This window comes from Mauremys reevesii, linkage group 5 (assembly GCF_016161935.1).
Source record: "Mauremys reevesii isolate NIE-2019 linkage group 5, ASM1616193v1, whole genome shotgun sequence".
Lineage (NCBI taxonomy): Eukaryota > Metazoa > Chordata > Testudines > Geoemydidae > Mauremys > Mauremys reevesii.
Window position 1 is genome coordinate 105,828,863 of NC_052627.1, and position 18,633 is coordinate 105,847,495.

An 18,633-nucleotide genomic window follows, 5' to 3' on the forward strand; every position below is an offset into this window, starting at 1 on the left:
ATACTTTCTAGCCATTAATTTTCTAGCCATTTGTTTATTTCCCCCTTAATACAGAATTTTTTAAAACATGTAACAGCATATTAATGATATCTTAGGTTCTTATGTGTTTTGCATTAAATAAGAATGAGGGTCCAGATTAAGTTGTCCTGTAGAAAAGCCCAGGAGTGGGCCAGAGGGGAAGAAAACACTGCAACAAGCAGGGAGTGTTGCCCTGAGATTCACCAAGATCAGCTTGCATCTCCAGGATCCAATGGAAGCTGGACCATCCACACACAGGCTCTGTGCCTCAGTATCAGCTCCCGCCCAACACAGTCCCTTCACTGGAGCTATACTAGCAGAATCCCTGCCAGCCCTCCAAATGGGCATAGCACAGGGGGACAGATTCCCCACACAAAGGTGAAGTGATTTGTCAAAGGTCACACAGAAGATCAGCAGTAGACCTTGGAAGCAAACCCCTGATTTTCCGAGTCCAGGTCTAGTGCTCTATCCATTGGAGCATGCTCCTTAGAAGCTGAAAGTCTGATACAGTTATGAGCAATTGAAAAGGATGGGATGGAAGTATTTAGGCAACCTTAATTTTAGAGGTCACTGTGCAGGCCAGCTGTACTATCATTGGTGGTACATCCACTAAGCAGTAGAATTACCAGGATAAAGGTGATATGTGAAAGAGTGGACTGTCATTGATAAAAAAGGAAAAGTATTATGATGGCCAGTGATATGACCATGGATCATCCACAAGGCCACCCACTGAAAAGAAGAGGGAAAAAGTCCAAAAATCCTCTATTTCAGCTAACTTCAGTTTCTTATTGAATTGACCCTTGAACAACTGAATCATTTGGCCAGTTACTCAGCAAAACATAACATGATAAATGATGCTGGAGGTTTTCAGCTGGTTGTATTGATTAATTAAATATATAAACAAAATGCAACCGTCAGCTGATTTGAGTTCATTGCTGATTAAGTGATATTTAAAAAAATTAATGAAGTAATGCTTGAACACAGAGGGGAAAAACCTAATTGATATAAAAAACTAAGAACACCAAGTGCTCAATTAATTAATAATTTGCTTGCTAATTGACTTCTTCAAGTTGCCTGACTTGCAAAACCAACTTGGGATCTATAACCATTACCCCACTGCAATGGCTCACTTTTAGACAGACATTTTCTAAAGGTGTCTAAGGTGAGGAGAAGGAGAATCAGTTAGTCCCCAGCCTCACTTGCAGTTATTTCAAGGATGAAAAAATAACTGTCAGGAATATGGAAACTCCCAAGTGAGTCTGTCTGTGACAGTTGTTCCTTGACATGCGCAGCTGTTCCTTGATGTTTGATGCCATTATTGATAATGCTCTCTTACCAAGAGAGCTGTGGAACTCAGATAGAGCTAGACTGTTCCATTAGGCATAGCTTGAGTGAGGAGCAGATGCACAAGTTGCACCACCCCAAGAGGCATTGTGCCCTCTGACATCCTTCAGAGGTACAATTCCTCTTCTGCTCCCCTCTTGCTCTGGTTTAGGGTGAGATAAAGTTATTGCAGGCCTTAATGGGAGTGACTTAATTCAACTCTGAGGTCTGGCTGGAAGATAGAGGGAGATCCAAAGCTCAACCTCCTCCCCACCGCCTGCTTGCTCACAGAGAGTATCTGGATAGCAGGAGCTATGCTCCACAACAGACCTAGCCTCAAGTTCCAGTTCCAGGGAAGTCTGCAGATGGGGTTTACCCCCCTGCTTGGCCAAGACAGATAAGGGGACAATCTAACCATTAGAAAATAAGGACCTATGTTCACCAAGTGAAAACAAATGAAAACTTAGCATGAAAGGAAATATTATTTGCAAGTTTTAAGGGAATGCTGTACATTGAGAATGGCAAAAATTGAAGAATATATTATTGTGGCCCCTAATTTCTTCTCATTAGTATGCTTTTTATTCTTTAAATTAAAGTTATCTGCTCTGCATGTGCTGCTAGTCTTTCCTTGAAATTAATAGGTCTGCTTTGTTAGTCAAGCACATGTAAGAAGTGGTTGGCTGTTGTTAAAAGAAGGTGTCAATATTAACTACTATACAAAGGTTTAAATCTTAACTAAATAGCATTAAAAAGTGACTCAGTAAGCCACCTTTAGGTTATTGGTGCTTCAAGATTTTTCAAAGCAAAAGACCAATATGAAGGATTAATGGCTAAGGTTATGCAAAATCCATTTAATCAGCATGGCTAATTTTAGCTTTAACTAAAGCTGCTGGCAACTACATGCATTTTGCTCTAGGGCTTTACTTTTGAAGAGAGTGATGAATACATTTTAGAGGTAAATATATCTTAACCGAGACTCTACCTAATGCTCTTTAATTGCTGAAAAAGTGATTTTAATAGCATTTGCATTTAGAGAAGCAAGGAGTTCTTCAGCTGTGCATCTTTTGAAGACACTAAGATAAGCATTCCGTTTTCCACATTTGTGTTCAAGAGGTACGTTATATAAAGTAGGTGAGGTTAATAAACAATAGTATCATCAACAGTGGACTTGGTTTGTGATGCCAAAGTTTTTCCCTGAAATACTAATCAACCCCATCAGAGAAAGCCTGGGAAGCTGAAGGGCCTGGCAGCATCTCTGAAGGTTAAGTTACATGGGCTACATCAGACAACTGGGGGAGCAAATGCCAGAAATGAGAGCCTTTCACTGAGAAAGTTCTGCCCCTACCCAAACAGATCTAAGCCTATGTGTACATTACAGAGTTTACAGCGGCGCAGCTGCTGCTAGTGCAACAGGAGAGAGCTCTCCCATCGACTTAATCACTCTAGTCCCAGTGAGCAGCAGTAGCTATGCTGGCTGGAGAAGCTCTCCTGCTGACAGAGCACTGTCCACGCTGCGCTTAGGTCGGTGTAATTTATGTTGCTCAGGGACCATACTGAGTGTGTCCAGAGCCTAAGCACTGTCATCTCAAGTGTCCCAGATTATGTCAACTGGTAAGATAACATAAAGGATTTTTATCTCAGTTATACAGCTCCCAAGCCACAAAGGATTTGGTAGTTCAACTGTATAGAACAACATGAATTCAATCTGTGGTAGATTAAATATGGATACGTTTTCAGATAAATGTGATGCTCCAAACATTAAAACTAAACAGCTGTCTGAGTGATGACAGCCATATAAAATTTGACTAAAATATACTGGCTCAGACAAGGGTGGTTACGTGGGAAATGGAGGCAGTTTTGGTTGAAGTGAGCTTTTTTTAAAAAAAAATTGTGAACACCTTGAAGCAGGCACTGTCTTTACATTTGTGCCTTGCACAATGCCAGGCATACGGTCACCACTTAGTGTTTCCCAATTGTCTTTTTAATAGTGTGGATTTTTGGACGGCTGTTGGAAACTTTGTGGGTTTTTTTTGCAAAGTTAGGATAAAGCTTTAGAACAGTGTTTCGCAAACTTGGGACGCCGCTTGTGTAGGGAAAGCCCCTGGCGGGCTTGGCCGATTTGTTTACCTGCCGCATCCGCAGGTCCGGCCGATCGCGGCTCCCACTGGCCGCGGTTTGCTGCTCCAGGCCAATGGGGTCTGCTGGAAGCAGCGGCCAGTATGTCCCTCGGCCCGCACCGCTTCCCACAGCTCCCATTGGCCTGGAGCAGCGAACCGCGGCCAGTGGGAGCCGCGATCAGCCGGACCTGCGGAAGCGGCAGGTAAACAAACCGGCCAAGCCCGCCAGAGGCTTTCCCTACATAAGCAGTGTCCTATGTTTGGAAAACACTGCTTTAGAAAATCATTCAAGCAAATCAGACCTACAAAGTTTCTTTAAGATTTTCACCACTATTTTTTATTGTAATGTACACTTGTGATCAGTTACAAATATGGGAATTACCAGACTGGATCAGACTCAATATCCATTTAGTCCAGTATCCTGTCTCTAACAGAGGCCAGTAGCAGATGCTCACAGGAAAGATAAGAACTCTGCAGTATGTAGATCTTGGATAATCTGCCCCTACTTTAGGTCTCATCCTAAAAGCCAATAGTTGGAGATTGGCTTAAGCCCTCAAGCATGAAGTTTAAAAAGTTTCCTATAACCAAGTTGCCTCAAGCTAAGAAAAATTAGGCAAGGCCAGTAACTGGACAGGAAATCTGTAGGGGAATCCCAGAATACTGCAGGAAATACTGTTAGCAAGGTTGTGGGTGCCATTTTTCCCTCTGGGAGACAATGTGGGGGGTGTAATGTATTTTTTTGGACCAACTTCTGTTGGTGCGAGAGACAAACTTTGGAGCTGACGCTAAGTAAATTAAAGCTTTATAACCGGTAAACAAATTGTCAACATCACACACCAAAATATACAAAATAAATATAATTAAATCAAGCCCTAGTATTTCTCAAGCAACATTTTCCCTATTTTGCCTATCTGTACGTTTTTATTATTGATGGAAATTTTTTTTCTGTTTGTGCGTGTACGATGAAATCCCCTTTTACTAACATTGACTGATAAAAATCTAATCCTTCCAAGCCTAATTATATTATTAGCTCCTGTGCCTGCAAATGTTTAGCATGGAAGGTATTTGATGACTCATATGTAAGCCACTTTTTGTTAGTCACATTTGTTCATTCACTCTCCTATGGGATTTAAACTTTTTTATCCAATTTTTATGCTCCCCACACAATATTTAATTCTAATCTTTATAATATTTTCTTATAATCCTCAGACTGGACTAGTGTTCTTTTCTCTGCCTTTGTGCTTTTTCCCATTCTTCCCCTGACACACGAGAGGAGCTCCCTGTAAACATTTGCAAAACTAATTCACTATCCTACTCAAAACTCCCCTTTTCCATGATGTCTACAAAAAAACTTGACAATAGTTAGGCGGCTGGTATACTGAGATCATTGCCTAGAATGCTGACTCATATTGTCTCATTGTTTCCTTGTACTCCCCCATCTGTCTATACTCATCTATTATCTCTTGTCATATAATTACGCTCTTTCGGGCAGGGAAAGTAATCGTGTTCTGTGATTTTATAGCTCCTAGCACAATGGAGTCCTGGTTCATGACTGGGGCTCCTAAGTGCTACAGTAATACAAATAAATAATATTCCTTCTGCTAACCTATTAATGAAAATATAACAATTGATCCCAAATGAATCTGATTCCATGAGACACCTTGTCCCTACTTAGTAACAACAAAAAGCCACAAACCTTAACTCAAGCAAAATTATTTTTTTATATATAAGTGGATGCAAATAAGTAAAAAACAAAGTCAGCAGTTGAAACACATTTTAGATGATCCCATACTAATCAAAGCTCATTTTAGGTTATGTTTTATAACATTTAATAAAACAAATACCTAAATAAAGAAATACAGTAGAGTAGCAAAAACTCTAGGGATGGTTTAGAGACAAAATGGCTATAAATTTTTGCTGGTCTGCTGAGTTTCTTTATTTAGGTGTTTCTTATATTAAAGGCTGTAAAAATTACTCCTGTACTAAATTGAGTTTTTTATGGTGTTTGATCATCCAAAATGCTTTTGACCTCCTCTGAACTAGCAGCTGAACAATTCATAATCATTCTCAATGTTTGATTTATTTTACCTGTGTATTCATTTTACAATGGTTCCATCTAATCCACATTTATTTAGTTTCCTTCTAAGAATGTCATGTGGAACTAATATTAGTGTCTTACTAATGTCAAGGTAGTCTACATCTACTACTTTTACTTTACACACTAAGCTCATTATTGCATCAAAGAAATCAATTACTTTGGTTTCACTTCATTTGTGTTTTTTTACAAACATGGCAACAATTTATTTATTGCTGTATTTTCTTCTAGCTGTTTACAGACTGATTGCAGCTGCTTTGCTAATTGTTTTAGTAATTTATCAGGTATTGAAGTTAAATTTAGTGGCCTATAATTTGTCTCTTTCCCGCCACCTCCCGCATTTTTCCTCTACTTTTAAATGGGTACATAATTCCAATTTCCCCTTGGCTGTCAGAGGCAAAGCAATGCAGTTAGATTTTTAATAGCAGTAAACACTAGTAATAGTATTTTGCTAGCAAAATCAGATTTTGATCAACAGTTAATTTGAATGGGGAAAGGAGTGAGGATGGGGTGGGGAAGTAGAGGAAGGAAGGGAAAGAGCTGCATTAAAAACATAGATCACACTGTGGCTTGGGAGGTGAAGAGCAGCAATAAAAATTACAAACACTATACTGAGGAATGGAGCCAGAGAAGGATGTAGTAACTAGCATCAGATGAGCAACAGATGAAAAGCTGACTTAGAATTTATCTAGACTAGGAAAATAGTTAGTGTTTAACAAGTGTTAGCTAGCATATTTTAACTAACGGGTTTTAAAACATTAGTGTAGATAAGGTTTAACGCCTTCTGCAAGTTTGAGGTTGACCCAAGGGTTTAAGCAATTGAAATATGCTAGCTAACATTGAACACTACCTATTTTCCTAGCTTAGAGAGTGCTTTAGGGCTGATCCTGATAGGTGCAGAGTGCTCTCAACTCATATCAACTTTACTACCTCACAGAAATGGATCCAAATGGTTCTTCAGAAGGACCCACTCCAACACTATACCAGGTCCTCTCCATTCCAGTAATTGGTATAAATTTCTAAAAGAATTTGTGGCTTTACACCCAACATGAAGTTATGAAGTGCAGAAAACTGATAAGGAAAACTAAACTCATCAGGGAAAAATCCATGGCTAGCAGGGCTAAGAACTATAAGAAGGAGATTTTTAAAGTATGTTAGTAACAAAAGAAATCCTAGCAATAGTTTAGGTCCATTACTAGATGGAGATGATAAAATTACTAATGATGCAGAAAAGGCAGAAGTGTTCAATAAATATTTCTGTTCTGGACTTGGAAAGAAGCAGGATGACGTACTTGTATCACACGAGGATGTGGCGTACTTTCCAAACCATTAGTAAATAAGAAAGATGTTAGACATCATATAATAGGGATAAACATTTTTAAATCAGGAGGACCAAGTGTCTTAAAAGGGGATATCTGGCCTGCTGATGTTAATTTTTAATAAATCTTAGCATAATGAGGAAATTCCAGATGACTGGAAGAGTGCTAATGTTATGCCAATAATCAGGAAGGGCTAATGGGATGACTCGAGTAACTATAGGCTGGGTGGACTGACATCAATGGTAAACAAAATAATGGAAAAGCTGATATAGAATTCAGTTGATCAAGAATTAAAGGATAGGAATATAATTAATACCAATTAACATGGATTTATGGAAAATAGGTCTTGTCAAGTAAACCTGAATTCATTATTTGAGATTACAATTTTGGTTGATAAAGGTAATTGTGAAAAGGATATATACTTAGACTTTTACAAGGCATTTAACTTAGAACCTCAAGACATTCTGATTTAAAAAATTAGCATTATAAAGTATTAATAGAGTACAAGTTAAATGGATTAAGAACTGACTGACTGACAGATCTCAAAAAGTAGAAATCAATGGGGAAACATCACTGCATGGGGTGTTTCTTGTAGGATTTTGCAGGGATTGGCACTAGGCCCCTGCCCAACACAATCCCACATTTTCATCAATGATCTGGAAGAAAATATGAAATTGCTGTGGATAAAATTTGCAGATGACACAAAAATTAGTGGAATGGTAAAAAAAATTATGAGGACAGAGCAGTCCTACAAAGTGGTCAGGATCACTTTGTGTAGCAATCTACATGGATCTTAGAGAGAGGAACATAAATTACAGGAGGGAAGAGTTTGGATGAGGCACCAGGAGGGCAGTCTTTATGCCCACGGTTTAATGCTAGCTGTAACTGAGACATTTCTGTACATTGTTCTTTTAATAAAGAGCAAAAACAAGTCTTATGTTATTACCCAGCACTTGTTATACTGGGCTCATTCAAACAAAATCCATTTTTACTACAAACAAATGCAAAGTTATTCATTTAGGAACAAGCAATGCTGGCCATACTTACAGAATGGGGAACAATATCCTGGAAAGCAGTGATCCTGAAAAGGATTCAGGGTCATAGTAGAGCAAGCAAGTCTACATCAACTCCCAGTACAATGCTGTGGCAAAAAGGGCTAATATAATCCTTTGTTGTATAAGCAGGGGACTAGCGAGTAGGAGCAGGGAGGTGATTTTACCTTTGTAGGTGGCTGATTTGTGAGACTGATACTGAAATACTGCATCCACTTCTAGTGTCCACATTTTTAAAGGATACTAAAAGCTTGGAGAGAGCACAAAAAGAGCCACAAAAATGATTCAAGGGCTGGAGAAAATTCCTTACAGTAAGAGACTAAAAGAGCTCAATCTGGGTAACTTATTAAAAAGCATATATCTGCCTTGGAGCTGGAGTGTGTGATTTCCAGCCTGAGGAGACTGATTAGTATAAGCTTTCATCAAGTTATGAATGCTACAAATAGAGTGTAGCTGTAGCAGCACGAACTGCGGGATGGACTAGCTTCCTCAAGTACATGCCTAGGGTCTTGGATAGGCACATACTCAAAGCAGCTAGCCCATCCTGCAGGGTCACTCTGCCATGGCTACACTCTATTTTTAGCATGCTAACTCAATAAGCTCTATCATGAATATATCTCCTTGAGCTGGGAATAACACCATCACCTCCAAGTATAGACATTTGCAAAAACTGAGAGGTGAGTTTGTTACACTGTATAAGCACATTCACACAGAGAAAATACTGGATAGTAAGGGGCCCTTTAATTTAATGGAGAAAAGCATAACAAGAACCAGTGGCTGGAAGCTAAAGTCAGACAAATTCAATGTAGACACAATTTAATAGTGAGGATGCTTGAATAATAGAACAAACTACCGAAGAAGGTGGAGGATTCTCCATCACTTGATGTCTTCAAATCAAATCTGTGCGTCTCTCTGGAAGACATCCATGCTTTAGTTATTCAGACAAGTTATTGGACTCAATACAAGGGTAACTGGATGAAATGTAAAGGCAGGTGTTATACCTGAGGTCAGACTAGATGTAACAGTCCCCTCAGGTCTTAAACTCTATGAATCTTGCTTCTTGCCGCAAAAGAAACAACTCACTTCACAGATCAAAAGAACTGCTGTGACAGTCATCACTGACATTAATGTGTAGTTTTTAGCAAGTGTAATTGAGTCAAAATTATTGTAGTCAGCATTATCCTAGAATTTCAAATGCTGCTTATTAAGCAAAGAACTGCAAGGGATACAGTAACTGGTAGATTTTTTTTTGTGGTGATGCTAATTCTTTTAGCAAAACTAAAATTAATATATTCACTACATTTCTAATTTTTGATCTTTTGCTGCAAATTAGCCATTTTGTAAATTCAAAATGTGCATACCCCAGAGGTAGATCTTCACTCACTGGTCCTGATGAACTGCTGAATGTCAGTTCCTGAATCAACAGGGATTACCTTTTTTTAAACAAATGTGTGAAGTCTTTATTACCACCAGGTAATGCTAATTACACTAGAAGACAATAGGAGAGAATCTTAATATCTCTATTAGCAGTGAAGCTTGTGAGAATGTGATTTCACAGGTATTCAGAGTGCCTGGTAACTATATTCTAAATGAAACATGAAACAAATTTACACAGAGTCTTTAACACTAATTTTAATGAAAAAATGTGATACAGAAAGATCAGATCTGCAGGGAAAATAGGTAACCTTTTAAATTAATGTTCCCAAAACCACAATTAATTTAGATTTAATAGGACAGTTAATCTATGTTATTTGAATACTGATTATTAAACATTCACCAAGGACTAAAAACTATGTAATAGATTTGTAACTGTGAAATTGATATGAACCTATTGTATAGTTTTTAATACTCTGCAAATATTCCTTTAACGTGTAGTTTTTATTTATTTAATATGCAATAACAGTTTTATGAAGTCCAATTTAAATACTTGGGGACTTTTAATTGAAAGGGGTTTCTGGGATATAAAAGACAAAAAGTAGAGCATGCCAGTGTCCTATAATCCTGCTTTCTTGGAAAAAGAGGAAAAGTGAATTATCTAGGAGCCCTATATCACAAAAAGGTCTCATTGACTACTGCACAGCACATATGCAGAAGTTCCAACAAAAAATGACTTTATATCAGTTAGAATAATCTTTCACAGTGCAGAAGACATAATGTTGATAAAATGTGCTTTTTTGAGAGAGAGAGAGAGAGAGAGACAGACAGACAGACAGACCAACCTGTAATGCCAATTTAAATGCTGTCTATTATGGAGCTGGCACAAGTTCTTTCTTTTCAGATGAAAGTTTTTAGAACAAAACTTACACTTTTTTCATAGTGTGGACCACTCTTACAGAGTCAGTCTCCTGGAGCACTTCCCCTCATATTCATGAACAGACCACCTCCCATTGGAAAATCAATAACACTGCATGGAAAATAATTAAGGAAGTATTTAGTGTATTTTTTGCATCTGTTAAATGCAGTTTAGCAGTTATAATAAAGGAACAGAGCCAGCACCATGTGACCAGCCAATTTTCTGTAGACTATTAATGGTCAACAGATGACAGTGGTGGGGACCCACCATGGTTTGGCAACCACTGTCCTACAAGAGTCCAGAAATGACAGACATACATTGCGAAATTCACCAGTTTTTGCCATAGTTCAGATCCCATCCAGATAGGAAACATCCACACTGAAATAAGCACTAAAATGGACTAAAATAAGGACTGGCCAAGTTGTTGACAGACAATTGATTTTCAACAAAGTTCTCCCTTTGACTCCCCTTTATGGCAAGTGAAATTTACTTAATAAACATGTACTGAGAAATAAACATTGTGCATTTCTATTACTGTGTTTACCTCCATTTTTCTTACCCCTCAGTCTCTCTCACCCTGTCCCTCTCTTTCTCCAAGCGTTTGTCATCTTCTCCCCACATCTGATGCCCTTATAAATCCCTCACCTCTTGTCTACTTTCCCCTGCCCAAGGCCTGTTGGCAATTACTACTCCTGCCTTTTTCTGCCTACTGTCAGAGCATGGGGTTTTTCTTCTCAGCCTTCTCCCTCTGCCTACTCTTGAGGATGAGCTCCAATAGCATGTCTGAGCATAGCTGTTGTCCGCCTACACTCTGGGTGTAACTTGCCTCTTGCCATTGCTAGCCAAATGTTCCATTTTCACATTCTTTAACTAGTATATGAAAAATCTAAACCAAAAATCTGTTCATTCCGAATTTTCTGTTTGAGCCAGAGAGAATAAAAAAAAGAAATCTCTAGTTTTGGGGACCATTATTCAGCAGTGAAATTTGGACTTTTCTAGAGGTAATGTTCTGTAAAATCTAAAGTGACAGGATTATGGAATGAGAATCATTCTTCAAAGAAGAACGTTGAGAAAGTTTAACTTCTGAACCATTTGAATTCTTAAGCATCAGACACCTTTTCTTTCAAATGCACTTTTCACATAACAATGCAAATTCCCATCCCACAAAATCTAATCACCACCATCTATGAATACCATTTCCTTCCTCTCTTTTCAATTATAAGCATTGATGTGTTAATAATAAAGTAGTTAGCCTTTATTTTCATCAATTACACTTTTTCTTTAAAAAAAAAAAACAATTGTACATATTGTGGCAACTGCTTGCGTTAGTGCAGGGGTAGGCAACTATGGCATGCATGCCAAAGGTGGCACGCAAGCTGATTTTCAGTGGCACTCACACTGCCCGGATCCTGGCCACTGGTCCGAGGGGCTCTGCATTTTAATTTAATTTTAAATGAAGCTTCTTAAATATTTTAAAAACCTTATTTACTTTACATAAAACAGTAGTTCAGTTATATATTTTAGACTTATAGAAAGAGACCTTCTAAAAACGTTACGATGTATTACTGGCACGCAAAACCTTAAATTAGAGTGAATAAATGAAGACTCGGCACACCACTTCTGAAAGGTTGCTGATCCCTGTGTTAGTGTCTAAAGTATTTAGCTAAAGGTAACTTTGGGTAGAACGAATAAATACTTTGTTTCCACTTTGATCAACTGTTTATTAGTTTACAAACTGTTTCAGACTAGCAGCCGTGTTAGTCTGTATCCGCAAAAAGAACAGGAGTTCTTGTGGCACCTTAAAGACTAACAAATTTATTTTAGCATGAGCTTTCATGAGCTACAGCTCACTTCTTCGGATGCATAGAATGGAACACTCAGACAGGAGATATTTATACATACAGAGAACATGAGAAGGTGGAAGTATGCATAACAACAGGAAAAGTCTAACCAGTTAAGATGAGCTATCATCAGCAGGAGGAAAAAAACTTTTTGAAGTGATAATTAAGATGGCCCATAGAAGGTGTGAGGAGAACTTAACATAGGGAAATAGATTCAATTAGTGTAATGACCCAACCATTCCCAGTCTCTGTTTAGGCCAGAGTTAATTGTATCTAATTTGCATATTAATTTGAGTTCAGCAGTTTCTCTTTGGAGTCTGTTTTTGAAGTTTTTTTGTTGCAAAATTGCCACCTTCAAGTCTGTCACTGAGTGGTTAGAGAGGTTGAAGTGTTCTCCCACTGGTTTTTGAATGTTATGATTCCTGATGTCAGATTTGTGTCCATTTATTCTTTTGCATAGAGACTGTCCGGTTTGGCCAATGTACATGGCAGAGGGGCATTGCTGGCACATGATGGCATATATCACGTTGGTAGATGTGCAGGTGTATGAGCCCCTGATGGCGTGTCTGATGTGATTAGGTCCTATGATGGTGTCACTTGAATGGATATGTGAACAGAGCTGGCATCGGGCTTTGTTGCAAGGATAGGTTCCTGGGTTAGTGTTTATGTTGTATGGTGTGCGGTTGCTGGTGAGTATTTGCTTCAGGTTGGGAGGCTGTCTATAAGCGAGGACTGGCCTGTCTCCCAAGATCTGTGAGAGTGAGGGATCATCTTTAAGGATAAGTTGTAAATCTTTGATGATGCGCTGGAGAGGTTTTAGTTGGGGGCTGTAGGTGATGGCTAGTGGTGTTCTGTTATTTTCTTTTTTAGGCCTGTCCTGTAGTAGGTGGCTTCTGGGTACTCTTCTGGCTCTGTCAGTCTGTTTTTTCACTTCAGCAGGTGGGTATTGTAGTTTTAAGAATGCTTGATAGAGATCTTGTAGGTGTTTATCTCTGTCTGAGGGATTGGAGGAAATATGGTTGTATCTTAGAGCTTGGCTGTAGACAATGGATTGTGTGGTGTGTCCGGGATGGAAGCTGGAGGCATGTAAGTAAGTATAGCGGTCAGTGGTTTCCGGTATAGGGTGGTATTTATGTGACCATCGTTTATTAGCACAGTAGTGTCTAGGAAATGGACCGCTTATGTGGATTGGTCTAGGCTGAGGTTGATGGTGGGATGGAAATTGTTAAAATCACGGTGGAATTCCTCGAGGGCTTCTTTTCCATGAGTCAAGATGATGAAGATGTCATCAATGTAGCGCAAGTAGAGTAGGGGCGTTAGGGAACGAGAGCTAAGGAAGCGCTGTGTGTGATAAGTGTACAGACAGTGTACTGCTTTTACTGATAAATGGAACAATTGTGTTTTCAGAAGACCTCAAAATGACAGTTGTAATATGTAAAACACTTTATTATAATGCATATTACATCATATTTTAGCTGAGTGAATGTAAATGTAAGATTCTATAAAGGGCATCTCCATCTTTTTTCATGCTGGATGTATTATTCTGTATTTTGTAGAGATAATAGTAAAATTTCAAATTATAGTATTTTTGAATATCTTTCTAAATAAATGTATTTTAAAACTAAGGCAGAGATAGGGTAGGGTTCTTTTATTTTTATCATGTTTACAGTTTGTTGTAGGCTAATTATAACTTTTAGGATAAATAACTGGATTCTCTCAGTGCAGTCAACTTTTATATATGTAATTCAACCATTTTGTTCAGGCTCAGCTCTCCAGCCCTCTGCTCCATAGCCTTGCATGTTTCTTAGCTTGCCAACTCTCAAATATGGAGAGCAATGAGGAACAAAGACCCAAAATGAGAAAAAAATATTTATGCAAAATTATTCCTTTAGTGTAAATAAGACTTTCTAAAACCTCAGTTTCATGAGTCTTTATTTTTGAGGTCAATAATTTTAAATAATAAAAGTGGGAGGATTTCAAAATTGTCAAACATAGATAACTTTGGGAGTAAAATGAATGATGTCCCTCTAAATGAAGGATATGAGAGGTATGCAGCTCTGCAATCTTTTGGATGCACAATCCTGGCATTCATTGGGATCTTTAAGGTCAACCTGACCGCCTTCTGTTGCAGATCCTTTGTCCCAGCAACCACTGAATTCTAGTATTGGAGCATCTGAGGTACTCAACCACCACTCCGAAAAATACAATTAATGTAAAGTAAGTTTATCTTCAGCCCAGTTCTATACCCCATTCACAACTGTTAAGATAATGGAATAATTCTTTAAGATTAATGGTCAATTTGGGCAGTGACTGCAGTGCCCTGGACTGTTTTGAGCAAATTCCAGGACGGGGTTCAAAAGCAGGAGGAGGAGATCTTTGACAGACTGGGAGCCATTAGTCTGAAATAACCTGAATTTGATGATATTTAGGTCATATTCCAAAGCCCATCTATTTGGACAGGCATCTGGGGTGGAGTCTATCTGAGTGTGTAGACATGCATTTGGTAAATTAGAGTTTTGTGATCTTTTAGTTGAGGAAATTTCAGTTTTGTGAACTGACTTTTTATTGAGCTGCAGAACATCATCTAAAGTGTGTGTGTGTGTGGGGGGGGGCGGGGGGGACATAATGCCATGCTACCTGCCCCACTGGCCTGACCCTCCCCTTCCTCTCTCAGGTGCCCCACCACAACCAGTAGCCTGATGCCCCTAGCCCATGAGCCCCTACTCCCACCCTCTCCCAGAAGCTTCAGTGCTTGAGAGAGCCCCCATATCACCCCCCTCAGGTGCCACTCCCAGCCTGTTCCTTACCTTAGCCCTCCCTGCTGGCGCATCTCACTCTCAGGTGATGGGTCCATCCCTGCCTGTCCCCCATGCTAGGAGAAGCTATCACAGTTTTGGCAGCCAGTGGATGAGGGGATTCTTTACTGAGAGGAACTTTTAAAAGTGTCAGACAATGAGCACATGAAAACTAAGGCAAATTGCAGTGTCCCACCTAAAATTTTGACCTAGAATCCCCACTGGGAGGATGGACTCTGCATGTATAAGAATCTTTTCTGCTGTAGCCATGTGCTCATGCTGATGGACATCTGGCAAACATGGAAATCTTCAGAACCCAGCTCCTCCACAAGAACTGTGCTTTGGGAGATTTGCAATTTTCATTTTATAAAATTTCTATTTCCAATTCTTGCTTCAGAGAGTTTTTATTGATAAAACCAAAACCTGAGAATTCTAAGTATGTGACTGACATCATCACTTTAAAAGATTTCCAAAATGTTTTCCTTAAGAAAACTCAAAATGTTTTACAAAACTGAATCACTAAGCGCTGAGAATCCATTTTGCAGGACAAGGATAGTCTAAGCACAATAGCCTCAGTTCTGCAGAACATGTTTTATCTACCTGTATTTTGACAAAGACACAGATACAGGTTGATAAAGAACCAGAAATTAGCTGAAACATTTTGTCTAAAATATTTAATGTGGATTTACAACTGACAGTCTTAAAGAAATACTTCACCTAGTGATGCAGTTAAAAAAGGTAATAATTGGAGATATACCAATCTCCTAGAACTGGAAGGGACCTTGAAAGGTCATTGAGTCCAGCCCCCTGCCTTCACTAGCAGGACCAATTTTTGCCCCAGATCCCTAAGTGGCCTCCTCAATGATTGAACTCACAACCCTGCGTTGGCAGGCCAATGCTCAAACCACTGAGCTATCCCTCACCCCTATAGTTAGCATTCCAGGAGCTCTTTGCCTCTTGAGTGGGACAGATGTGGGATCAGGGAGAATGGCTCTGGGTCTAAGGTTGGCAGCTGTGTTGGTCCTAGGATATTACAGAGATAAGTGGTTGAGGTAATAACTTATTGGACTAACTTCTGTTGAATGCAAAGAAGAGCTCTGTGTAGCTCAAAAATTTGTCTCTTTCATCAAGAGAAATTGGTTCAATAATAAAATATATTACTTCACCCAATATTGTCTCTTTGAGTCTAAGGAACAATTGCAGGATTTGAGGTGTCCACTGCTGAAAGGAGCCTGCACTTGGAAAAAAGCAGTTGCAAAGTTTGAGTCTGTTCCTTAGGTTGGACCATCTATAAAGTTGGGGGTGGAGTCCTGCAACCTACACTAATGTAAGAAGTAGCTTCAGGGTTTTGGTTGCTATATCTAAGTGACTTTTTCTTCTCCACTCCTATTCAGACATAGTGGTTGCCATTAAAAGATTAGGATGTGCCACCGGTTGCCAGTTATTTCCCTAAACTAATAACAAATAGCTATAGTATTGCAGACATTGCTGAGTTTTAACTATTGCTACATGCTTACTTTTTAACGGCAACTGCTGTAGTAAGCAGAAACATAGTGGGTGATGTTCCATTAACAGAGGGGATGGAATGCTGTAGATGGAAGATTCTATGGCAGTCAAGAGTAAAAAGGAGAAAAATTGAGGGTAGTGACAGCACAGGGACTCCCTTGAGGAGAGAGCAGAGAACAATCATTAAAGAGAAGGGGATAGAAGCTCAGGAAAAATGTGCAGGGATGTGAGATCCTGAGCTGATGAAAGAAAAGGAGAAGAGTCAGCAAAATAAAGAATCAGTGAGAATGCAAAACAGACAGAAATTACCAGTGAAGATAAGTGAGCACTTGTTTCTCTCTCTCTATGGTGAGGACATATGAAGGATGTGAAGTGCTGCCAGACCTCTTTTTTGTTTAAACACTGAAACTATTTATTTCAAATAGGGTCTGCTCCCCTCTTGAAAAATTGCCAACAGCCATTTAAAATAAGAGTGAAAAAAGGACAAACCAGACACAATGGTCTGCAGCCTAGAAAGAATAGAAGTCATGGATGACTCATTAGGTTAGATGCCTGAGTGACAAGGATAATGGTTATTTGTTAACAGTGACAAAGAATGAGGAGAGTGGGGATCATGTGGAAGGAAAAATAAGGAGTTCAGTTTGGGCCATATTAAGTTTACTATCAGACATATATAGACACACTACAGTTCAGGAAAGCACTTAAGCATATGCTTAACTTTAAGCAAGTACTTAAGTAACATTAACTTCCATGGGACTTAAACATGTGCTTAAGTGCTTTCCTAAATCTGTATTTGAGAGGGGAACAAAAAGGTAAATTTGCAAGGGACAGAAGTTGAACCCATCTGCATGAATAAGAGAATTCTAAGAAAGAGTATAGAACAAATAAGAGTAGAAAGAGAAGTTAAGAGTAACACAAAATATCTGATAGGTTCCACTTTTAACAGTAAGATACCATACTGTTAACTGAGAGGGAATGTAATAGCGTGCTTACATGCTTACACTGGGTACACAACATAACTGAATAATTATAACCTTATTTGTCCCACCTTGCCCTAATCCACATCTCCAACTGTTTGTTACTCTCAAATACTGAGTCATATCTAAAATTAGTCTGCAAACTCTGTTTCCTTATTAATTCAAAGAAAGCTTTTAGTAACTAATCTTTTTGTTTTGTTTTACTTTAACTTTACATTCACCCAATAAAACACAAACTAGAGTTTGGTCCTGGCCACAGCTGGCAGCTCTTCTTGTTCTTCTCAGCATTCACAGCTCTGCATTGCTGTGTGCAACAGGAGATTTTGAACTCTCCAGCTGCACCCAGCACTGTTACATAAGAATAGCAGCTGCTCTATAAGACCTCTTGCTTAGGGACCATATCTTTGTATTTGTTATGTAAACAGCTGTCATACTTGGGGGTGTGTGTGCATAAATAAGTGCTGCAACTCTTATCATTTTTAAGTGTCCTGGTAGTTGATGTTTTTCTTAAAGCCCCAGCTGCTGAAGGAAAGTGATTAGGTGAAAATCTCAATTTTCATTTAGAATGAAAGTACATTTCTAGTTCTCATGGTTGCAGAGAAAAGTTTGAAAGCATAACCTGAGTACACCTAAAAGGTCCAGAAGACATAACAAGAAACCAAAATGCCCTTTTTAAAAACCCACTGATTTTTTTGGATCCTATTTTTATAATGCCTGGGGTTGGCAATATTGACTCTCTGTGCCTCAGTTCCCCTACCTGTAAAATAGGGATAATAGTGCTTCTCTACCACACAAGGATATTGTGAGCATAAATACATTGAGGCTTCTGAGGTAATCCATTACTATGGTAATAGAGGCCACATAAGTACTTAACACAGATAATACACCATCATCTGTTGTGGATGATGCCACTTCAACAAGAGAGGATGGAAGATTGCAACAAGCATGAGAGTGAGTGATTGAAGCGTGGAAAGGTAGTGTGGTAAAAAAAGGAAGCAGCTGAAAGAGTAGGTAAGAGAACAGGTCCTGATCACATCATCAGTAGGACTCCCTAGTGATTTCAATGAGGAGACCTAATTAAAATTTGATTGCACAATATGGACCAGTGACACAAATCAAGCTGAACAGATGAAAGGTCTGGAGCAAAGAGAAACCAACAGAATGACATACATAGCTCTGGTCTATACTACAAATATATCTGGTATAACTGCGTTGATCTGGGGTATAGACTCCTGAGAGCAGGTCTACACCATAAACTTACATGGGTATAACCACGTTGCTCAGAGGTGTGAAAAAT

General features: G+C 38.9%; 1 protein-coding gene across 4 annotated transcripts in view; it reads right to left on the minus strand.

Moving 5' to 3' along the window:
- LOC120406368 (cytosolic beta-glucosidase-like) overlaps positions 1–18,633 on the minus strand; it is an 82,053-nt gene that overhangs the window by 61,363 nt on the left and 2,057 nt on the right. For 2 of the 4 annotated variants that reach the window (XM_039541106.1, XM_039541110.1), the window contains exon 2: positions 10,229–10,328. The exons of 1 other annotated variant lie outside the window; for it this stretch is intronic. The gene's annotated coding sequence lies outside the window, so the exon portion shown is untranslated. Of the gene's footprint in view, positions 1–7,919; positions 7,949–10,228; positions 10,329–18,633 lie in introns of those variants that run through there. One more of the 4 variants, XM_039541109.1, reaches the window with a different exon arrangement.